Here is a 20912-nt window from a genome sequence, read left to right as displayed (position 1 = left end):
AGGGTAGGGCAGATCCGGCTAAGGGACACCTACCTCGAGAAAGCTGATCAAAGGCCTGACACAGCCTGCGTCGAGGACACGAGGACAGTATAATCTCGAAGTCAATCAAGAAAGAGAGAGAATTTCTCAAGCACGAGTGGATCTAAGCATTAATTATAGGATAAGGGTTGTACAAAATAGTACAGGTCCATACTAGACCGTCACACACCTGTACCAATAGGATTCTTTATCTTTATGAGCAAGGTACTATATTGGAGTTTTCCCCTCCTATATAAAGGGGACCCCAATCATTTTGTAAGAATCAAATTATTTATTGCAATAGAACATTCTTATTCTTCTTGTTTAACGTTCTCTCCAATTATTCTTCAGCTTTATTGCATTTACTTCATTGTTCATACTTTATTACTCTTAGCTGACCTCGAGGCCCCCTACTGTTCCAACAACACTGATTTGGTTCTTTATTTCTTCTTACTTAAGCTCAATATTACTTGTATAATCACGAGTATTAGAATATATCACGTATCTTTAAAACCACAAAATATCTTTAATTGTTAAACTCATTTTTTGAGGCAAACAGTTTGGCGCCCACCGTGAGGCTAAAAATAATAGTGATTATTTTAGTGCTAGTTTTCTGATAACACACGTTATTCTTCACACTTTTTCTTGTCAAAGATTCTTTGAATTCATGTTAAAATATGTCTAGCATACAAAATGCACCTATTCATGACAGTGAAGGACTTGGAGAAAACAACGGCATAGGGCTCGGTCCTAAGGGAGTGTCAAACGTGGAGCCAGTTAATATTAGCTCTCACAACGCTCTAAACCCAGAAGCAGGTAAGGAATGGACGCATGGAAGCCCAGGCTGGAGGTCAGGAAACACGAGGACTGGCAGAAAGAGGAGTCAGTTTCCAGGTGATATTCGAGACGCTACAAGCTCAGCAAGTCGCCATCGCTCAACTTCAGATTCAGAACTGGACTCCTAACACCGCTGAACCGGTAAACACACAGCACAAGCCTGTGCTCGAAAGGCCCGATGAAAGTGGCATGGGGACTGACCCCACAATCATGAAAATGCTCAAGAAACTGACTAAAAGAATCGAGTCAGGAGAAAAAAGTATAGAATACAACGATAAAAAGGTGGAAACTTACAACTCCCGGGGAGACCAAATACTAGGAGCACCTCCAGTTTTGAAGGGACTAGATGCCAAAAAATTCGTACAGAAACCTTTCCCCTCAAGTGCGTCTCTGATGCTCATTCCCAAGAAGTTTCGCATGCCTGATATACCGAAGTACAACGGGACAACGGACCCTAACGAATATATTACTTCGTACACTTGTGGGATCAAGGGAAATGACTTGAATGATGCCGAAATCTAGTCAGTATTATCGAAAACGTTTGGAGAAACATTATCAAAATGAGCTATGATCTGGTATCATAACTTAGCTCCTAACTCTATTGATTCATTTGCTATGATGCCTTCGTAAAAGCACACGCCGGGGCCATAAAAGTGGCCACAAGAAAATCAGACGTATTCAAGATAATGTAGAGGGACGATGAAATGCTAAGGGAGTTCGTGTCCTAGTTTTAGATGGAAAGGATGGAATTACCCCCGGTCTCCAATGACTGGGCGGTTCAGGCCTCCATGCAGCATTTGAATGAAAGGAGCTCGATAGCATCTCGATAGCTAAAACAGAACTTGATCGAGTATCCAGTTGTGACATGGTCGGATGTTCACAATCAGTATCAGTCAAAAATTAGGGTCGAGGATGACCAGTTAGGAGCCCCCTCGGGCTCAGTTCACCCGAACAAATTCGCAGTCAAACCCCCAAGGGATATAGATCGGGGATCACGATTCAACACGGAAAGATATCAACCGTACGTTGAAGATAGAAGGAACATTTCAAGGTGCAATGCACCCCAGAATGATCGTAGAATAGACCGAGGCCAGAGCTCCCGGGGATTCTTGGGTAAAATCGGGTCTGACAGGCGCCCGGGGCCAGTGGAGGCCCCCAAGTTATTAGAATACAACTTTAGTGTTGACACCTCAAATATCGTCTCAGCAATTGGCAAAATTAAAGATACTAGATGGCCTAAGCCCATACAGATAGATCCTTCTCAAAGAAACCCCGACTTAATGTGTAAGTACTATGGCACTCACGAGCATAAGACCGAGGATTGCAGACAACTCAGGGAGGAGGTAGCTTGGCTATTTAACGAGGGGCAACTTCGTGAATTTCTCAGTGACCAGGCCAAAAACCATTTCTGGGAAAGAGATGCAAATAGGAAGAATGAACTTGAAAAACCCCCAGCATGTTATTCATATGATCATCGGAGGAGCCGACGTCCCATTGGGACCTACATTCAAACACACTAAAGTGTCCATCACAAAGGAAAACGGGGCTCGGAGCTATGTGCTCGAGGATGCCCTATCATGTTGCGACAAGGAAGCAGAATACGTATCCCATCCTCACAACAACGCCCTGGTAATTTCTATCCTTTTTAATAAAATTCAAGTTAAACATATTTTAGTGGATCCAGGTAGCTCGGCGAACATAATCAGATCGAGGGTCATGAAACAACTCAGTTTGTAAGATCAGATTGTACATGCGTCTCTGGTGCTAAATGGCTTCAATATGGCAAGTGAAACGATGAAGGGAGAAATTATCTTGCCTGTAAACGTAGTCGGGACCATATAAGACACTAGATTCCATGTCATCGAAGGTTACATGAGGTATAAAGCACTCATTGGGAGACCGTGGATACACAATATGAGGGCAGTGCCTTTGACTCTCCATCAGATGGTGAAGTTCCCGACAGAGAAAGGAGTGAAAACAGTCCACGAAGAACAGCATGCTGCAAAAGAGATGTTCGCAATCGAGGAAGTGGTGCCGATACCGGAACCCTTGACTTCGTAGACATCGACCTCAAAGGGTAAGCAGGTGGCAAAGTAGTAGTCACAACTCCGAAAAGGAATTCTCCAGATCCTCGAACCCTCGCTATTTCCGGAAAGCCTGATGATACCAAGCCAACCGCTGAAAGGAAAGGTACACCTGAGAATGGGAAGTAGTCCCCGCTCTCAAGAAAATAATCATTTAGTTTCTTGATTAATGATATAGATTACATTGCTTCGATTTGACAGGGATTCCGCTCGATAGATAAATAGGTAAAATAATTAAATCTTATATTGATGATATGACTAATTAAGTCCATGTGCGCAGAGGACCACTCTAATTCATTTGCAGGAAACAATCAACATTTCGGGGCAATACAACACAAAGCTCATTCTAGAAAAGCGTTCCCTCAGAGCTAGGGCGACTGAGCTTCTCGGCCTTCGCGGCATCAAATCAGGGCACCAAAGTCATCCCTGATCAGGCCAAGGTCCTCGGAGATATCATGGCCACGAACAACAAGACCTCGAAGTCACTGGTACAGGAACTTACAAGCTCGGCACAGTGGAGTCTCTCAAAGACTCGTGCTCTCGAGAACGCCCCTTCCTACAAGAAGGCCGCAGGTTATAGAGCATATGTTGAACTCTTTTTCTCTTAGTTCGGATTTTGTCCCAACTGGGTTTTACCGGCAAGGTTTTTAATGAGGCAATACCTATATGCTACCCAAAGAACGACCGACAAGTATTCAAGGTTTCTTTTCAATCAACCTCGAATACTGGGGGCATCACCCTCGGAGGTCACATTTTTGGGAAAAATATTTCACGCCTAAATGGGCCTCGATAGGAAAACTTTGTAATGGGCCAAACGGTCAAACAATCCATGTCTATATAGAATAGTCGAGCCCTGGTAGCTAAAAATGTACGCATGTATCGACTATTCGAAGAAACATTTAGGTTATATCAAAAATACTTTGTGTCTCGTACAAGCTCTACACTTACAATCCTACGGGAAACGGCTTAAAAACCAAACATAGAAGCACCCGAATACTCGAGGATTGCCATCGAAATTCGAATTAATAAGACCTCAAAGAGGCACCCGAAATTCGAATTAACAGACCTCAAAGAGGCACCCTTTCGAAACAAAGGCCAATACCAATACTCTCGGGGTTTTAATTTCTCGAACAAGTTCGGGAAGTTATCAGGGAACAAGTCCAAATGACATGCCCAAGGCTACGACCATACAAAAGACTACGATCATATAAAGGCTACAGCCAAATAATGTGGCTCGGAGACGTCCGACTTCCGCTATAAATTAAAAGGCCTTCAAACACTTCATAAAAAACGGTTAAATCAGGCTACCCTCGGCAAAAGCTAAATACAAAGGGCTTCGATAAATTCAGCCCTCGAAAATTCCAAGGGCTTTGATAACATCGACCCTTGGAAGCACCTTAAGAGGTGTTCGATTACGTTTACACAAACAAATCACCAATAAGGTTCCAATACACGAGACCTTCGAAAAACCTAGGGGTACAAAAAACACATGCCAATGCATAATTAAAATTTTCACTAAGTCTTTTAAGCCGAAATGAGAGAAAAATTATATAGCCATACTAAGAGGCCGAATCAGCCATCTTAAAGAGCTTGAGGGACAACTTAAAGAGCCTAAGGGCCAACTTAAAGAGCCTAATGGGCCAAATTAAAGAGCTTAAGGGCCGAGATATAAAAGCCTAAGGTCCATAGAGCCTAAGGGCCGAGATATAAGAGCCTAGGGGACAATCTAAATAGAGCCTAAGGGCCGATGTATAAGAGCCCGAGGGCCAACTTCGAAAAGCTTGAGAGCCAGAAACTTATAACTCGAATCTCCGACCCGAACTCAAGGATTCACAATATCCCGGGCTTACCTTGGAACAATTTAAAAACTTAGCTCGAAGATTATTATATCTATCAATAAAAATCTAAAGGTTTATGACACCCCGAGCCCTAAAGACCAATAGTCAGATTGGTCATTCAAACGAAGTCTTCCATAAATAAAGGCAATGTTAAATCCATCTCAAACCAAATACAAGACAAAAGTTCCCCTTGTATTTCCATAAGATGATTACAGGGAATATTTACACAAATGGGGGTCTACAAGAAAGCAAAATGGAGTAACCTAAAACTACTTCGGGGTCACATCCTTAGCAACCGCATCTTTAGGAGTTGCATCTTGGAGAGCCCCATCCTCGGCGTCCTCATCCCCGTCTCCTTCACCCTAGGAGGTACTGGCTGAATCATCCTCATCGGTAAGTACAACGGCTGCCTCTTCTTCCAAAGCCTTCTCTGCTTCAATATCGGCCGAAAGGTTAAAGCCGCGGGCATGTATTTCCTTGAGGGTCATCCTCCGGGACTGTCGTCTAGCATGGTCGAGGTCATTTGCTAATCTGACCCCCACCGTAGAAGAAATCTCCCTTGACCGAGCATTAGCTGCCTCAGCATCGGCTTGATACAAAGCAATAATTGCCGCAGCATCGAATTTGGCCTTGGCCAGCTCAGCAGCAGATCTGATTTTAAGCTCCTCGATTTCAAGACCCCGATCTAGGCTCTCCTCCTTCGCATCTCGAAACTGGCATTCAAATGAAGCTAACTACTCTTTTAGAGTTTCCTTCTCAGAAGAGAGATCATCCATACCTCAACCCAAGGGCGTCAGCTTCTTTTATCTTAAGCTCCTCCCGAAGCTGTGCCTCCATATCGACTTTCTGACTGAACTGCAAAATTAACAATGTCATCCACTAAAACAAAATGAGTGCTTAACAAACTCTGTGGAACTATCTTACCTTCTCAACATATTCGGCTCGATCTTGGCACACCCGCATCAACTCATCTCGAAGAAGGTGAATCTCCAATTCTTTTTTAGCATATAAGGCTTTGACGGTGTCCCTCTCCTCCGAAGTTTTCTTAAGCTCGGCCTCGCACTGAGCAAGCTCGTCTCGGGACTTGGAGAATGCCCTCTTATGGAGCACTGCTGCCTTCATAAAGAGGGCAGAAAAGAACATTTAGAACATCTAAAATAACGGCACAGGCATAAAAATAGAAAACTTGTTCAAAAATGAAAAAAGCATCTGGGTCGGGGCCATCGTCAAGCCCTGCGAGGCATTCTTGAAAGATGTCGTTCCATTCATAGTTTACTTGCACTCCAAAAGATTTCATATTCAGAGCCTCCTGGATTTTCCTCTCGAAGAACTCGAGGCCAAGGGGAGAATCGTCCACGTTGATCACCCGAGTGATCCTCTCGGGGCATTTTCTTTCATTTAGAGAGGCTCGGGGTTAGGACATTTAACCTCGCCCTCTTAATGATCCCCTAAATGAGGTGTCTTCTTTCTGGACAATGGTTCGGGGACTTTGTTTGAACTCCCTTCGGAGATCTCTTCAGCTCTAGAGTGGGCCTCATCGACTGCTACCGACTCGATAGGCTTTGAAGCATCGACATTCTTTCCTTTACGGTTTACCAACAAGCAATCATCATCTTCTTCTTCCTCCTGTTCCCGAAGACGTTGGTCCATTTACGGAGATAAGGCCATTGCATCAACCTTAGGCTTTCGAGCCAAGCTTTTCTTCGGCTTCGGAGGATTTTCAGATGCCTCTCTTCTCCTTTTTCTTTCTTTAGGAGGCTTCGGAACCTCCGCTTCATCAACTGGGGCCGGCCTCAACTCAACGGCATCTCCGAGACCTACTTGAAACCAAGGTAAGTATCCCATAAAGAAAGTGTTGGAAAACTAACGAAGAACTCGCCATGGTTTTTCTCCTCCCATCAACCCTTGGCCAAATCTCGCCAGCAATGCTCCGAGTAAGGGGAGGGGGAAGCCAGCTTCTGAACCTAGCCCTCGAGGTCCAAGACCCCACTGGGAAACCAAGCAGCAGCTACATTAACATAAAGAGTTTAGGACAAAGGAAAATATAAAGTCAAGAAAAGAAAAGGAAGTAGGGTATACTCACGCTTCATGTTCCACTCCTCGGGGAACGACATCCAATTAGCAGGAATAAGATCGGAGGTCTTGATTCGGACAAACTAGCTCATCCACCTACGGTCTTTGTCCTCATCGATACTGATGAATAGATATTTTAAGGATCGGCATTGAAATTTTATCAAGCCCCCATGATAAAGTCGGGGACTGTACAGTCTGATCAGATGATCGAGGGTGAAGAACATACCCTCAATTTGGTTCGAAAAGAATCTGATTAAGTAAATAACTCGCTAGAAGGAGGGGTAGATCTGGCCGAGCGTCACTTAGTATCTATGGCAAAAATCGAGGATAACTGGGTCTATGAGACCTTGAGTTGGGATTGCATGGCCCAGCATAAACGGGTAAGTATATATGCTTAAGTACCCCGCCTTAAAAGTAGTAATATCCTCCTCAGATAAAGGAATCACTATTTTCTTATTGTCCAATTTGCAATCCTCCTCTACTTTCTTGAGCTCGGCCTCGGTCACCAGACAAACATATCGAGGCATGGGCTCACATCGGCCTGGTGTCGAGGTAGGTCTCTCAATTTTAAAATCGCCTGTTATTTCACATGGCAGGGGAATACACTCCTCGATACTAGGAGGCACTACCGGTTTACCTTTGGTCGATTGAGAAGATGATGAAGCTTTTTCCTTTTTAGGGACAGATTTAGAAGTTTTAGCCATCTCTAAAGCGAAAGATCCTAGAAGATGGAAAATGTTGTTATAAAAGAGAAGGGAGAGTCCAAGGAAATTACAAAGGATAAATGAAACTTTGGAAGCACTGAGGGAATAAAGTTTGTAAGGTTATGGGGTTTGTCTATTTATAAGGATCGTTTAAACGTGCTAAGGAAGCCAAAGGGCCGACCGTCAGCCGCCTACAATTAATGCTTTTGGGAATCGTACAAAAAGCAACCCTTCAGTTACTTCAACCGCTTATGTCATGATGTTGGCATCAGGACCTATGCATCGAGAATTAGTTTGTCAGAAATCATTAAGGGCCATCTACAAGTTGAGTCTGAGTGGACACTCACTCGATTATTAAGCCCGAGGGCTACCCGAGTTCGAGCAAATTCTCATTCGGGGTTTATCTATAAAGCCTAAGGGCTATCTTCATTTCAAGTTTGAGAAAATACTCATTCGATTATTAAGCCCAAGGGCTACCCGGGCTCGATAGAATTCTCACTCGAGGACTACCTGTGCAACCTAAGGGCTATCTCTATTTCAGGTTCAAGCAAATTTTCACTCAATTACTAAGTCTAAGGGCTACCCGAGTTTGAGCAAATTCTCACTCGGGGACTACTATAAAGCCTAAGGGCTACCTCTATTTCGAAGTTCGAGCAAGCTCTCACCCGATTACTAAGCCCAAAGGCTGCCCGAGTTCGAGAAAATTCTCACTCAGGATCTATCAACGAAGCTTGAAAAGGCTAGCTTTATTTCAAAAATCGAGACCTTGCTCTCACTCTACTCGGACTCAAGAGTCCTGGTGACCTAAGCTCGCATCAAATCAATCCGAGCTTAGTCTGAGGAATAACGAAGAACTTTAAGAAGTATTATATTAATCAATTAAAAACCTAAGGGTTTATTAGGTTCTGGGTCCAGTATTCGGACTAATCCTTAGAGTTATACACTTGGATTTTTCACAAACAAAGGCAGAATGGAATTCAACACGTATCAAAGAAAAAATTGAGAAATTCTTATATTAACAAAAGATGTTTACAAAACCCACGAGGGGCCCCGTACACAGAAACAAAGAAGCAAAAACAACAACCAAAGGCCTAATCTGCTTTCGAGGGTATATCCTCAAAAGCGACATCTTCGAGAACCTTTTTTCTAGGGGACTCCATTTCGATCTTTAGAACGGCGCCTTCAGGAACCTCCTCCGAAACAACAATAGATGAAGAAAAGACTATAGTTGTCATGACCCAAACCGATGGGCCACAACGGAACCGGATACCTTACTCAATCGAGTACCAACATAACGTATCTTTCATATTATTCTATCATAGGTAAATTAACCGGAGTAAAGCATGAGAGAATACAAATTCATAGATATGAAGTACGGGCCTATAAGACCGGCATGATTCTTTATATACTTGAAACATAGGCTGATAAGGCCATACAAGTATCTGTAACATAACATATGTCTGCAAACCTCTAAGAATACATAATATCATAAAAGTTGGGATAGGGTTCTGCCATCCCAATCAATACATGTATTAATCATACTTACCAAAGAAGCAACTCCAGAGCAAATGGAGCGCACCAACACCTTCCGTTGAGCTGATAGCCTACTTGGAGGACTCTCTACATGTCTATCAGGACCTGCAAGCATGAAACGCAGCATCCCCAGGCAAAAGGGACGTCAGTACAAATAATGTACCGAGTATGTAAGGAATGAAAATCAGTAACTAGAGACATCTAAGAAATATGGAGTAAAAGACTCAACTTATATATCTGAATAACTTTGTGAATCATTTAATATTATAGTTTCGTGCATATGCGTATAAATGTCATGTAATGCATAGGTTTGTACGTACATAACATCATCAAGCCTCTGAGGGCATTCCATCATATCATTTCAGCCACTGTGGGCAATGTCATCATCGTATACCGGCTGATCAGGTGGTGGTGTGTATATAACACTGTAACCTTTTTCCATATCTCATATACATATAATATACATATATATGCGTATATAACGCTATCTGGTCAAGGGTCAATGTACATGAATGCAATGCATGAGAAGTACATCAATAAAATCTCTTGGAGTGTCATAAGACCATTATGCCTTTGGATAATATCATGAAGTAAACTTTTTCAACTTACGTATTTTTCTGATACCCATGAACAGACGATAGAATAATATGACACATGGAGAATCAAGAATATAAGCATCTCTAGCATTTCTATGAATAGAGTCATTTATGGAAGTTGTGCATTTGCATGTTTCGTTTTTATCGTATGGATCATGCCAAAAGAAAGAAGGGATAGCCTTAACATACTTGAGCCGATTCTCTTGACAATCCCTCTAATATGCGTCAATCACGACAAAACATGTAATGGCGGATCGAAGTAGGGGAAAATCCGTATAATTTTCTTGAGAAAGATTGCATTGTACTCCCTTAGAATCGCAATCCTCACGTTGCTAAGTTGTCTTGTATAAATTTTGTAGCAAATTATATTGCTAACACTTTGTATAATTTTACACTTCATACATGTTATCTTTGAAATTCTTTAGGACAAAAACAATTTCAAGACTTCGTAATAATACAAAATTGCTAGTACATAGCAACAAAAACGTCCAAAAGTCACTAAAGCAACAAACCAAAAAGAAATTTGCTGCCATCTTAGGTATTTGTGTTGATTCTTCAATCAATCCATATAAAGCACACAAACATTGAAGCTTCCATATTTGCTGAAGCATTGTTTGATATTGTAGAGATTCAAATATGAATTTATAGAGGTCTCTTTTAATCTTTAGGTGTGGGCCCCACTTAAGATGACTTGGCTACCAAAATTCATCTAACTTAGCCAACTTGATTTGTGAATAATGAGTCATTTGACTGCTTATATCTTGCTGCCACGTTGGAATTCAAGGGCTTATCCAAAAGACCCTAATTAATTATCCACCAAATTCTTAATTAACTTGGTAATCCCCCACTAATCCAATAATTAATCAATTACCCGTATAATTAAGAATTATCTCAAATTACTTCAAATACTACTCACTTTTAACACACTTTGTACACCTTACTATTATGGCCATGTGGTACTTTGTATGGCACTACTTCATAAATACCGAGTATTATAGCTCGGACCGTATTTTATTCCAAAGTGTCAAATTTCGATGAAATTCTTTTTCTTCGATTTGCTTACCCTTTCACCTTCACGAATTTACTCATCTCTTGTTGAAATAGCATAATGCTTAGAATCTCAAAATAATCTCTTTCCCGAACTTACGTCGATTAACTTACAACGAAACTTCAATGTACGAAAATGCAGGATGTAATATCTCATTTCTGAGCTTATATCAATTTACTTATGGAGTAATTTCACTTACGAAAACATGGGATGTGACATCATTCCCCCTTTGGAACATTCGTCCTCGGATGTTGACTGATGCACTTATCGTTTTCATAACTTATGTCTTCCGAATACTTTAGTACTCTCCTTGCCACCCAGAAAACTGTTCTGTGAATAAATCCAAAGGCCAGGGCATTCCCCCCTTTAGGACTATTCCTCACACCATGACTTGTGGTCGGAATCCTTCCAATTTCGTAACTATTGCTACCTTCTATCATACAATATGTACGCCTTTGTCCTTGTATGTGGGCATATGCGACTCTTCTTTCCTCCAGCTTTTAGCCAATCTCTAGGTCTCACTTTGTGAACATATACATAACTATAACTAGGTTCCCCTCTGGGAATCTATAGGTATATTGAAGTTCTTCACTTGGTACTTTGTTGAACTTGCGAATATTGCTATACTTTATTTCATAGATGTGTTATCCCTCCGTATGACTTTACTGCATCAAGGTAGGTCATATTATACCATAACTCTTACTTTAATTTATCGTTACTAAGGTCTGCTACCAAACTCCAGGTTAGTTTCGTTGTTTATCCTATTTATATAAATCTAAGCCCTTTAATGTTTCTTTATTATTGTTCATCTTAAGAATGATGGCCTAATCACATCTCATACTTTGTAACTTTTATTCATCCATTATTGATTCACCTCAATATTGATCTACAATTTACCACTGATAACTTGAAACCTCTTACGTAATTACTAGGGCTCACGTCTTATCGGGGAACATCTGAAATGATTAGACTGATCCACCTGGGGCGATACCATGCTTTCATAACCGTATTTCATAGCATCCAAATATGATTCACCTTATGCGGGCATTTTAATCCTGTACAATTCATGAAATCCCTTTCTTCTCTTTTTTTTCTTTTCCTCAAATCATAACTCAATCGAAGGCCCAAATGTCATCCTTTATCTATCACAATTACATCCTCATTCTACTACCAGGGAAACATTCTTTTTTTTCTAGATATTATTAGTCTTAGACTCCTTTGGGTTCGTTCAGGCTATACTGAACTTTTTGTAATTTAGGGAATCCATTAGCTCTTTTATTTTTCCTGGGCTTAATTCCGAGGACTTATGTATTTCTCGTCACCTTCTTACTCGCCCTTTCTTGTCATTACTCCTATCTTCCTAAAGCCTTGTCGCTTTACCATACTTCGGTTTGCGTCCTACATATATCTATTCATACTACTCATAATCTTCCTTCAACTTGCTTGCATCATAGATTTCCTTATGTCATTCGGGAACATCAAGAGAGACATTACATTGTTTTTAACTCTTCATTACTCCCTTAATTAGCCCTTTTGGTACTTACAAACCATAGGTTGGGAAGTATTCCACTGACGACGCTGCTATTATTCATGGATACCGAATCCCCGCACTTCTAGCCTTTTATCCACAGTATGGACTATTCACGACCTTCTACATTTTGAGTATCTTGTATGTTGTTCCCTTTTTCCTTTCTTACCTTAAAATCTTGTATCGTATCTTCTATCTCTTTCATGACCTCCCTTCCACATAGGTATAATTCACGTTCACAACTTGAAGCTCTATTATAATACTCGCACCTCTAGACATACACAATTCGGTGGGAGCTTCATACTGACTTCTTATGAAGCTAATACTTCTTCTAATTGCCTTTATCATAGAGCCGTTATAGAATACGGTTGTTGTAATATCTCCCTTGTACCTTTGATAGTAAGAGTACTTCTGCAATATTCTCAGTCACGATTTCTATAATTTCTGGGTCCAATAACCGAATTCATGATGTACTTCGTTGATATATCTCTTTAGTTTCTTCCTTCTTCTTATCAACATTTATGTCGGCTTAAGTTATCTCCCGCTTAGGGGTTCATGGTATTAGTTATTCTGTTTAGCTATTTATGGGCGCTGAGGAATATGCATGCTACAATCCTTTAACAATTTAATCCTTCGTTTATGACCTGGGCTCAATTCTTTCTTTTAATATATACCAGAATCTTCTACGGCTGTATATGTTGCATGCATAAACTCCAAACCCTTAAGTGCGTTCATAACATAACCAACTCTGGATCATTGATCGAATAATTTCTTCCGTTCCATCTTAGCTTTCTTTCAAGGTAAGCTATTACTTTTCCTAGTCTTTCTGCCCCCATGGTTCGTCCATACGTAGCTTATCTTTGTGCCCACACATGCTAGAGTTTTCGTGCAACTCATATTATCTCAAATATTACTTTTAATTTTACTTCACGTTCATTAGCCACAGTAGGTTCCACTTTCCTTTGGAGTGCTTCCAATGTTGTTGTAAGACTGTTGTTACACGTCCAATTCCTCTTTAGGTCGTTGTGCTTTGGTAGAAGTCTTCTTCCTTATTTCCTCAACTAGTCCTTCATTGTGGTAATTAGGGAGGGATCCTCTGACTCTTGTAAGGCTGCGAGCTTATCACATCATATGATTGACGGAATTTTTGATGTTCTTCCTCGCTTATAATTACCCGTAGTTACTTATCTCCACGCCCTTACGCATGTAGGGTTACTCCTGAACTAATGTTTTGACTGTCTTCATGGTGGAACTTTCTTTTATTTCCATAACACTCATACATTACCTTTTTAACTTCCCCAACTCCTATATAGATATTTTTCAAAGATCATTATGTCATAACTGTGAGGCTGAATTCCCCATATTGGGGTTCCCTATGTTTATCTTGCACGATCTGTTGATTTGTCTGTATTCTCTTGTCTGGACATAGCCAGGCTTTTCTTGAATCAACTACTAATTACTTGTTGTCCCATTCACGTATCAATATTCCGTGTACTCTTTTTTTTTTGGTCATTTCCTTTGTCTTAAGTTACCTCTCACGCTGGCTCCTTATTAATCAATAATATCTCAGGCAGGAACCCTTACTTCCTCTCCTTGACGTCGTGTTTGCATAATGCCCTGGTATTGTAGCATATCTGTAGGCTTTGAATAAGTGCAATCTCATCCCTTTTTTGTTTTATCGCATTCTTCCTTTACCATTCCATAATTACTAGAACCACTTAATTCTGACGTAATTTCACGCCATTCAATATTCCCCCTTTAGGGGAGTACTATGAGTTGGAGCTATGACAATCTGCCTATAGATGTTCTACCTCTTTATTTTTGGCGTCCTTTCACATCATCGATGACCCTTACTCTCCTTGTGGTAATCCTTCTGTACCAAAGATAGCAACTTTCCTTAATCGTGAGGGTGACACTTAGTATAACTGGAACATACAGTCCCTTAAGCTTAACTTTGCTCACATTGCTTGCTTTAGGGAAGGGTCTTCCTGAATGATCATTCTTTAAATTTCTCATGAATCTTCTTCTGTTCTCCATTCTATTATCGCCGAAACAAAATCAGAAATTCTCCTGGTGCCGACTATTATCCAATCACTCAATCCCTAATTCATGTTTAGTTTATCTTGTTCACTGACCCATACTAATTTTTATTATCCTAGGGTCTAATTTTTCTTTCCGGTAGTTGCGTTAGAGTCACGAACTTATTTCTCGAAATGAGGATGTGACTTTATGGCCTATACTTTTTTGTTGTTTCAAGGCATGTCATCTCTCATCTTTTCCTTCACTTGACTATAGACTCTGTAATACTATCATTTTTTTGTTCTATCGTTGTCATCCACGTATCACATTTTACTCATAATGCTTCATTGACTCTCTTCTTATTTCCCGCTAACTTCTATGTCTATCACTTTATTCTGAAAACTCGAACAAACATTCTTCTGCCTCTAGCTCCCCTTGCTCCATCCACTAGCTCTTCGGGTTGCTAACGTTCTTTGTTTACTAGGAACGAGAGCCATGCTAAGGTAATATTTATCCCTTCTAGGCTTTTAGTGTCTATCCTTGTAGTACTCATATCTAGCCATACTATTTTGGAGTGCACCATCTGGGTATCTCACGAGGAGATCTATTAGCATATTTGCAATATCCTTTCGATATGTCAACTAACACAAACATTTTATCCTCTATTTTTGGGTCACTCTAACCCCAGTCGGATCCTGATATTCGTCCTTCTCTTATACTGCTTCCGTTGGCTTCCATATGGAGTAAATAAGATAGGTGTGGCCAATTGTACATACCTCTGCTACCGTTGAAGGTAACTCAAAATGCTTATATCTCTCGTCTTGAATGGTAAATAATGATAGTCTTCATTAACTGGGCGCCTCGTACCCTTCTTCACCTTGCTTCTTTTATTTGTTGATACTTGTATCTATTTTCTGAATCTCTCATTGCCTTTCACCATAGGGGTGGATAGATATTCTTGCCTTATGGATCCTTATAAAGAGGCTTACATGGCACTGTAGCCTCTTGCTTATAAGTGTGGTGCATGACACACTCATAAACAAGACTCTACTAGACACGACTTGTACACACAAGATCTAATGAAGACCTTACATTTTCTCATCATAAACATCATGAAAAATCGAGTTCCTCTGACTCAACTCTTCCACAACCGCATTCAATCCCTTACCAACCGCCTTTCTGGATGTAGGCATCGTCGTATTATGAATAAGATAGAATTTAGGAAATTGAGTTCTTACAACTGAGCTCTACCACACGATCTAGAGTAAGAAGAAAGAGTGACAGTCCTAAAGCCACTGTAGCCTCTTGCTTATAAGTGTGGTGCATGACACACCCATAAACAAGACTCTACTAGACACGACTTGTAGACTCCCTAGGATAGAACTACTCTGAGATCACTTTTTTCATGACCCAAACTAATGGGGCGCGATGGGCACCCGATACCTTACTCAACCTAGTACCAACATAATGTATCTTTCATATCATTCTATCATAGGTAAATGAACCGAAGTAAAGTATGAGGGAATACAAAATCATACATATAAAGTACGGGCCTATAAGGCCGGCATGATTCTTTATATATTCGAAACATAGGCCGACAAGGCCATACAAGTGTAGACATGTGATTTTTGACCCTCCCCGAGATTTTACCTATTTTAGCATGTAAATATTTAATTTAGGCCTAATATCGCTATTTCAACTAATTTTGACTCTTTTACTTTATTTTATCACAAGAAAATGAAAATAACAAAAAATAGTTTCATTAATGTTTTGTAGTCATTTTTAATCTTGAAAAATGCCAAAAATAGTTTTTCTTTAACGATCAGTCTTATTTTAATAGTTATTTTTACTTAAGTAGGATTAATTAGTAAATGATGTAGTATTTTTAGTTTTGTTCACGGAGAAAGAATAAAATTTGGGCTCAAACAACCCATTTTAAGCCTAATTTTCGGACCTAGCCCATAATTCTCAAGCCCATAATTCCTAGGCCCATACCCCCTAACTTAAAAACCCTATAAAACAGACAAGACCTAATTTCCTAGACCCTAAGAGCTTCAGCCGTTGGCACCTAGAAGAATCGAATCAAATCTATCTTCTTCTAAAAACAAAAAAAACCTAGAGCAACTAAAAGAGGGGAACGCCGATCAGCCGCAAAACAAAAATAGACCCTAACCCCTTTTTTGCTTATAGCCTTATATACACATACTAACAATATTCTATGGTTTTGTCTGTTGAAATCCATAACTAAGATTGTAGATATGTAAATTCCTTGATAAAAACAAAAGTTCAGTCCATTTGGAATTTTGTCCCTTGTTGGGTCTTTGTGGCTTCTTCGAGCAGAACCATTTGAATAAACCAAAGCAACATTTACAACAGGCGTTTGGTGATTCGGGACTTTAAGAGCAGCGATCCTTATGTCATTCTCAACCTGGGTAATCAAATTCGGCTGGTATTTTAATTTTCCGGTGAGGTTGTCCGTCGAGGTCTTCGTACGTGGTCCGCGAGATCCAAACGATTTGTTGCCGTACATTTGAGGCTCATTTGTCAATATATCGGAAAGCTTATTCAAAGGTTCTTCATTTATCCTCTTGTCTAATTTTACTTGAGTATAACTATTCCATTTTGTGTCCGAATGATGTTTATATTGTTTTGAAATTCATGAATTTGGTTCTACTGCCTTAGGTCGTAGCATCTCTCTTGGTTATTTTAATTAGTTTATATTTTGGTGAAGTATATGGCCTCTATTCTTGAATAAATGCATTAATTTGTTAGAGGAATTAAGTTGGCAAAATCAGTAGTTCGTGTTAGAACCTTTAATGAGCTTCTGGAATTTATTTTTGAATAATAAGGATTGGTTCTGCCCTTTAATTTAGAGTTGTCATAAGTTCTTCATAGAGAGACTCTATGATTCAATCATTGGTCACAATAGGTAAGCTACTGCGTAATTGATAATAGGTTAAATCTAGGTAATTTGGCGATTGTTTATGCTCCCACTTGATTATATTCCAATATCATAATATGGTTAATTGATGAAAAATAGGCTCTAATTGTGAATTGTATATATTGCAGGATGAGGAGCCCAGGTGATGCCTTAAACAGTTGTGATTGGAACCATTTTGGAGCAAGAAAGACCCCTAAGAGCTGAGTACGCTTGAAGACGAGGAACAGAAGTGATGAAACACAGAACTGGACATGCGCACCCAGGTGCGCGACCGTGCTACTTTTAGCGCCTCCATGACAGAATCTCAGCCAATTAGCGCGGCCAGGTGCGCGGTCGCACTAGTCCAAAATCCGGGAAGAGTTATTTAGGAGCAGAATTAGAAATCTGGAGGAAAACTCACTTAACCTATATAAAGTCAATCTCGCCCAAGGAAGAGAGGAGAGTTTTTTCATAGTCTAGTTCAAGAAATAGAGAGACAAGAGGCAAGGAGGAGATTTACCATCAAGTTCTTCTTTTCTTCTCTTGGTTTTTGCTATTTGGGATGAAATTGAATCTATTTGTGATGAACACTAGCATGAGTAGCTAAAACCCATTGTTCTAGGGTCATAGGTGAAACATGAATGTTGTTGTTTGAAGTTTAATTTGACAAAGTTGGTTTATCATATTGGGTTGTTTATTTAATTCTGCTTTTAATTATTTTGCTGAGTAGCTAACAGTGAAATACTATCTACGAATCTTTAGTTGAACTCGAAAGTGGGAACTTTAGATTGCATATAGAATTAAAAAGAGCAAGTTCTTGAACCCGGGCCTCGGGGAACGGTTTAGCAATTGGGATAGACATATACCCAATTGCCTTGTTGGTTGAAATTCAGGAATTGTAAATGCATTCTTGTTAATCTTAATTCCATAGACATATAGGCATTGAGTTTACTTGAATAGGCGAGTAACAACTCGACAGATTCTTATGAGTAACATTAACCCTGTCAATCAACAACCCAGGTAAATCGATTAGTCATTTTAAACTAAGAACATAACACGATTGTTAACTAGCCTGTGATCCTGGAATATCCTCTCCTACTGTTTGTTACTCGAAATTGTTATTTGTTTGGTTAATCGCTCTAGTTAGATTATTGCTTGGTAGTTTAGGTAGTAAAACAATTACATCTCTATTTTGTGAAAAAACCTCTTGGATAGACAAATTAATTGAGTTTGAATTAGTCAACAGTTAATCATAAGTCTTCGTGGGAACGATACTCTACTCACTACTCTATTACTTGACGATCACGTGCACTTGCGTGAGTGTTTTTGGTCGCAACAAGTTTTTGGCGCCGTTGCCGGGGACTTAGAAATTAGCTACTTGATTGAGTTGAGCTTTTATTATTTATTTATTCAAGTTTTAATTTTCAGTTCACTTTGTTTGTGTCAATACAGGTTTTCTTTTCTTGAATGCGAAGAAGTAGAAGCGCAAACAATCTCCTTCCTCTTGATCCCGAAATTGAACGAACACTTCACAGATTGAAGAGGGAGTGGACGCTAGAACTATAATTGAAAGAGAGGTGGACATCGTAGTTCAACCACAACCAATTGAGATGGCAGGTTATGAGGAACGCGCGGTGATCGAAGCCGCAAGGCCCAGTCTGGCTAATATGACTCAGGCTATTGTGAAGCCTGATATCACTGGGCACTTTGAGCTAAAACAATACATGGTGAAGCTGATCCAATCCACAGGGCTATTTCTAGGCTTACCTCATGAAGACCCGCAGAGGCACATTCAGAATTTCTTGGAAATACGAACACTTACAATTATCTGAACGTTTTCAAGGACTATGTCAGGATGACACTTTTCCCCTTTTTACTGATCGGGGAAGCTAAGGAGTGGTTGAATAAGGAGCCAGCGAATTCAATCCGCACTTGGGATGATCTGGCAAGGAAATTCTTAATCAAGTTTTTCCCCACTAAGAAAACAAAGATATTGAGGAGTCAAATTCTTGGGTTTGAACAACGAGATGGCGAGACACTTCGTCAAGCATCGAAATGGTACAAGAAGATGCTCAGAGACTGTCCTCATCATTGCCAGACGGACGAGGTATTGTGTTACACCCCATATTTTCGTATATGAAAATACGCCATAAATAAATTAATGAGAACCCGAAAGTGAGATCTCATGTCCTGCAATATTACATTACGGTGATGTCACGTTTCGCAATATTAAGTTACAACGATATTGCACCCTGAAGTATTGTACGTTAAAGATTTCATTTTCAGTTAACCGACGTAGAATCGGGAATAAGATCGTCTTGAAGTTAACGTACTTACGCTATTTATAACAAGCGATAAATAAGTGTTATGAAGAATAAGAGGGTACACGGATTAAAGAAAATGAGTTTCGTTGAAAGTGGTCAATTTAGAATAAAATACGGGTCGAGCGATAATACCCGATAATTATAAACTAGTACCATGTAAGGTACCATATGATCACGGTAGTATAATATATAAAGTATATATGAAGTATTTTAAAAATAAATAGAATTTTAAGTAATTTGTAGTAATTTTTAAATTATGCGGGTAATCGATTAATTACCGGGTAGCGGGATATTATCTGGTTAACTAATAAGTGGATAAAACTTAATTAATTATACTCGAAAAGACATGTGGCAACATATGAGTTGACTAAGCAATTAAAATAGCCTATGTGGCAACCTAGGAAATGATATTATCCAAAAGCAAGATATTTGTTCAAGTCTTAAAATTCCAAAGACTAAAAAAGTGACGTTACTCATTCAGAAAGAAAACAAGAGAGATTTCTTTCATAAATTTGAAACGTTATCCTTACAAGTCCTCTTTCCAAGATTATTTCATTTCAAAAACAAAAGTCTTCATTCCAAGATTATTTCATTTCAACAACAAACTCCATTCAATAATATTTTCGTTCCAAACTTCAAACAGATAACGTTTTCCTCTCAATTTCAAGGAAGCCAAAACTTTTAATTCGTTCCAGAATTTTTAAGAACTAGAAATAAGTTTTCATCCATGAATTTCTAAGGAGTAGAGGCAAATTTCGTTCAATCTACGAAGATTTCCAACGAAATATTATACGGAGTTTTCCCTACTCCAAGTATGTTAAGGTCCCCCCTTCTTTTCTTTTGGCATGATCCATACACTAAATTTAAATAGCATACTTGCAAAGTCGTGATGTCTATTAGTATTACCCAGAAGGGTACTTAGAAATTTAAGTAATGGAAAGGCTCACTCTGTTGCTACACAAAAAAAAAATACAGAATATGACATACCATAGAGTAATATATATTAGATTGGTAAAGAAAGAGGAAAAGGAAAAATGATTTAGTTATGGTTATGCATGACATTGGAGGATACAGTTTAATCGTAAAACAAATATGGATCTTTAGGAAAAAGAAAATGATAGACAAGCTATCAGCACCTTTTTATAACAGTAGTCTCCATAATCATAGTAGCTTCTTTAAGTATGAAGTAAATGAGCTTCCGTCCCTTTAATTTCAAGACACAACTAATGATGGTTAAATGCTAATGAATTTAACCTTTTAGTATGTTAAGGCTAAGCTCTTCTTTCATTTGGCATGATCTCGTCATTACATTCACATCCCGGAATTTACGTATATTTTGCTAGTCTTGCAAATTGCGTATATTTTTCTAATGTTGTAAGTTATAATATTC

This window comes from Nicotiana sylvestris, chromosome 9, assembly GCF_000393655.2.
Source record: "Nicotiana sylvestris chromosome 9, ASM39365v2, whole genome shotgun sequence".
Lineage (NCBI taxonomy): Eukaryota > Viridiplantae > Streptophyta > Magnoliopsida > Solanales > Solanaceae > Nicotiana > Nicotiana sylvestris.
The sequence above is the reverse complement of the archived record's forward strand: the minus strand, read 5'-3'. Positions refer to the sequence as shown.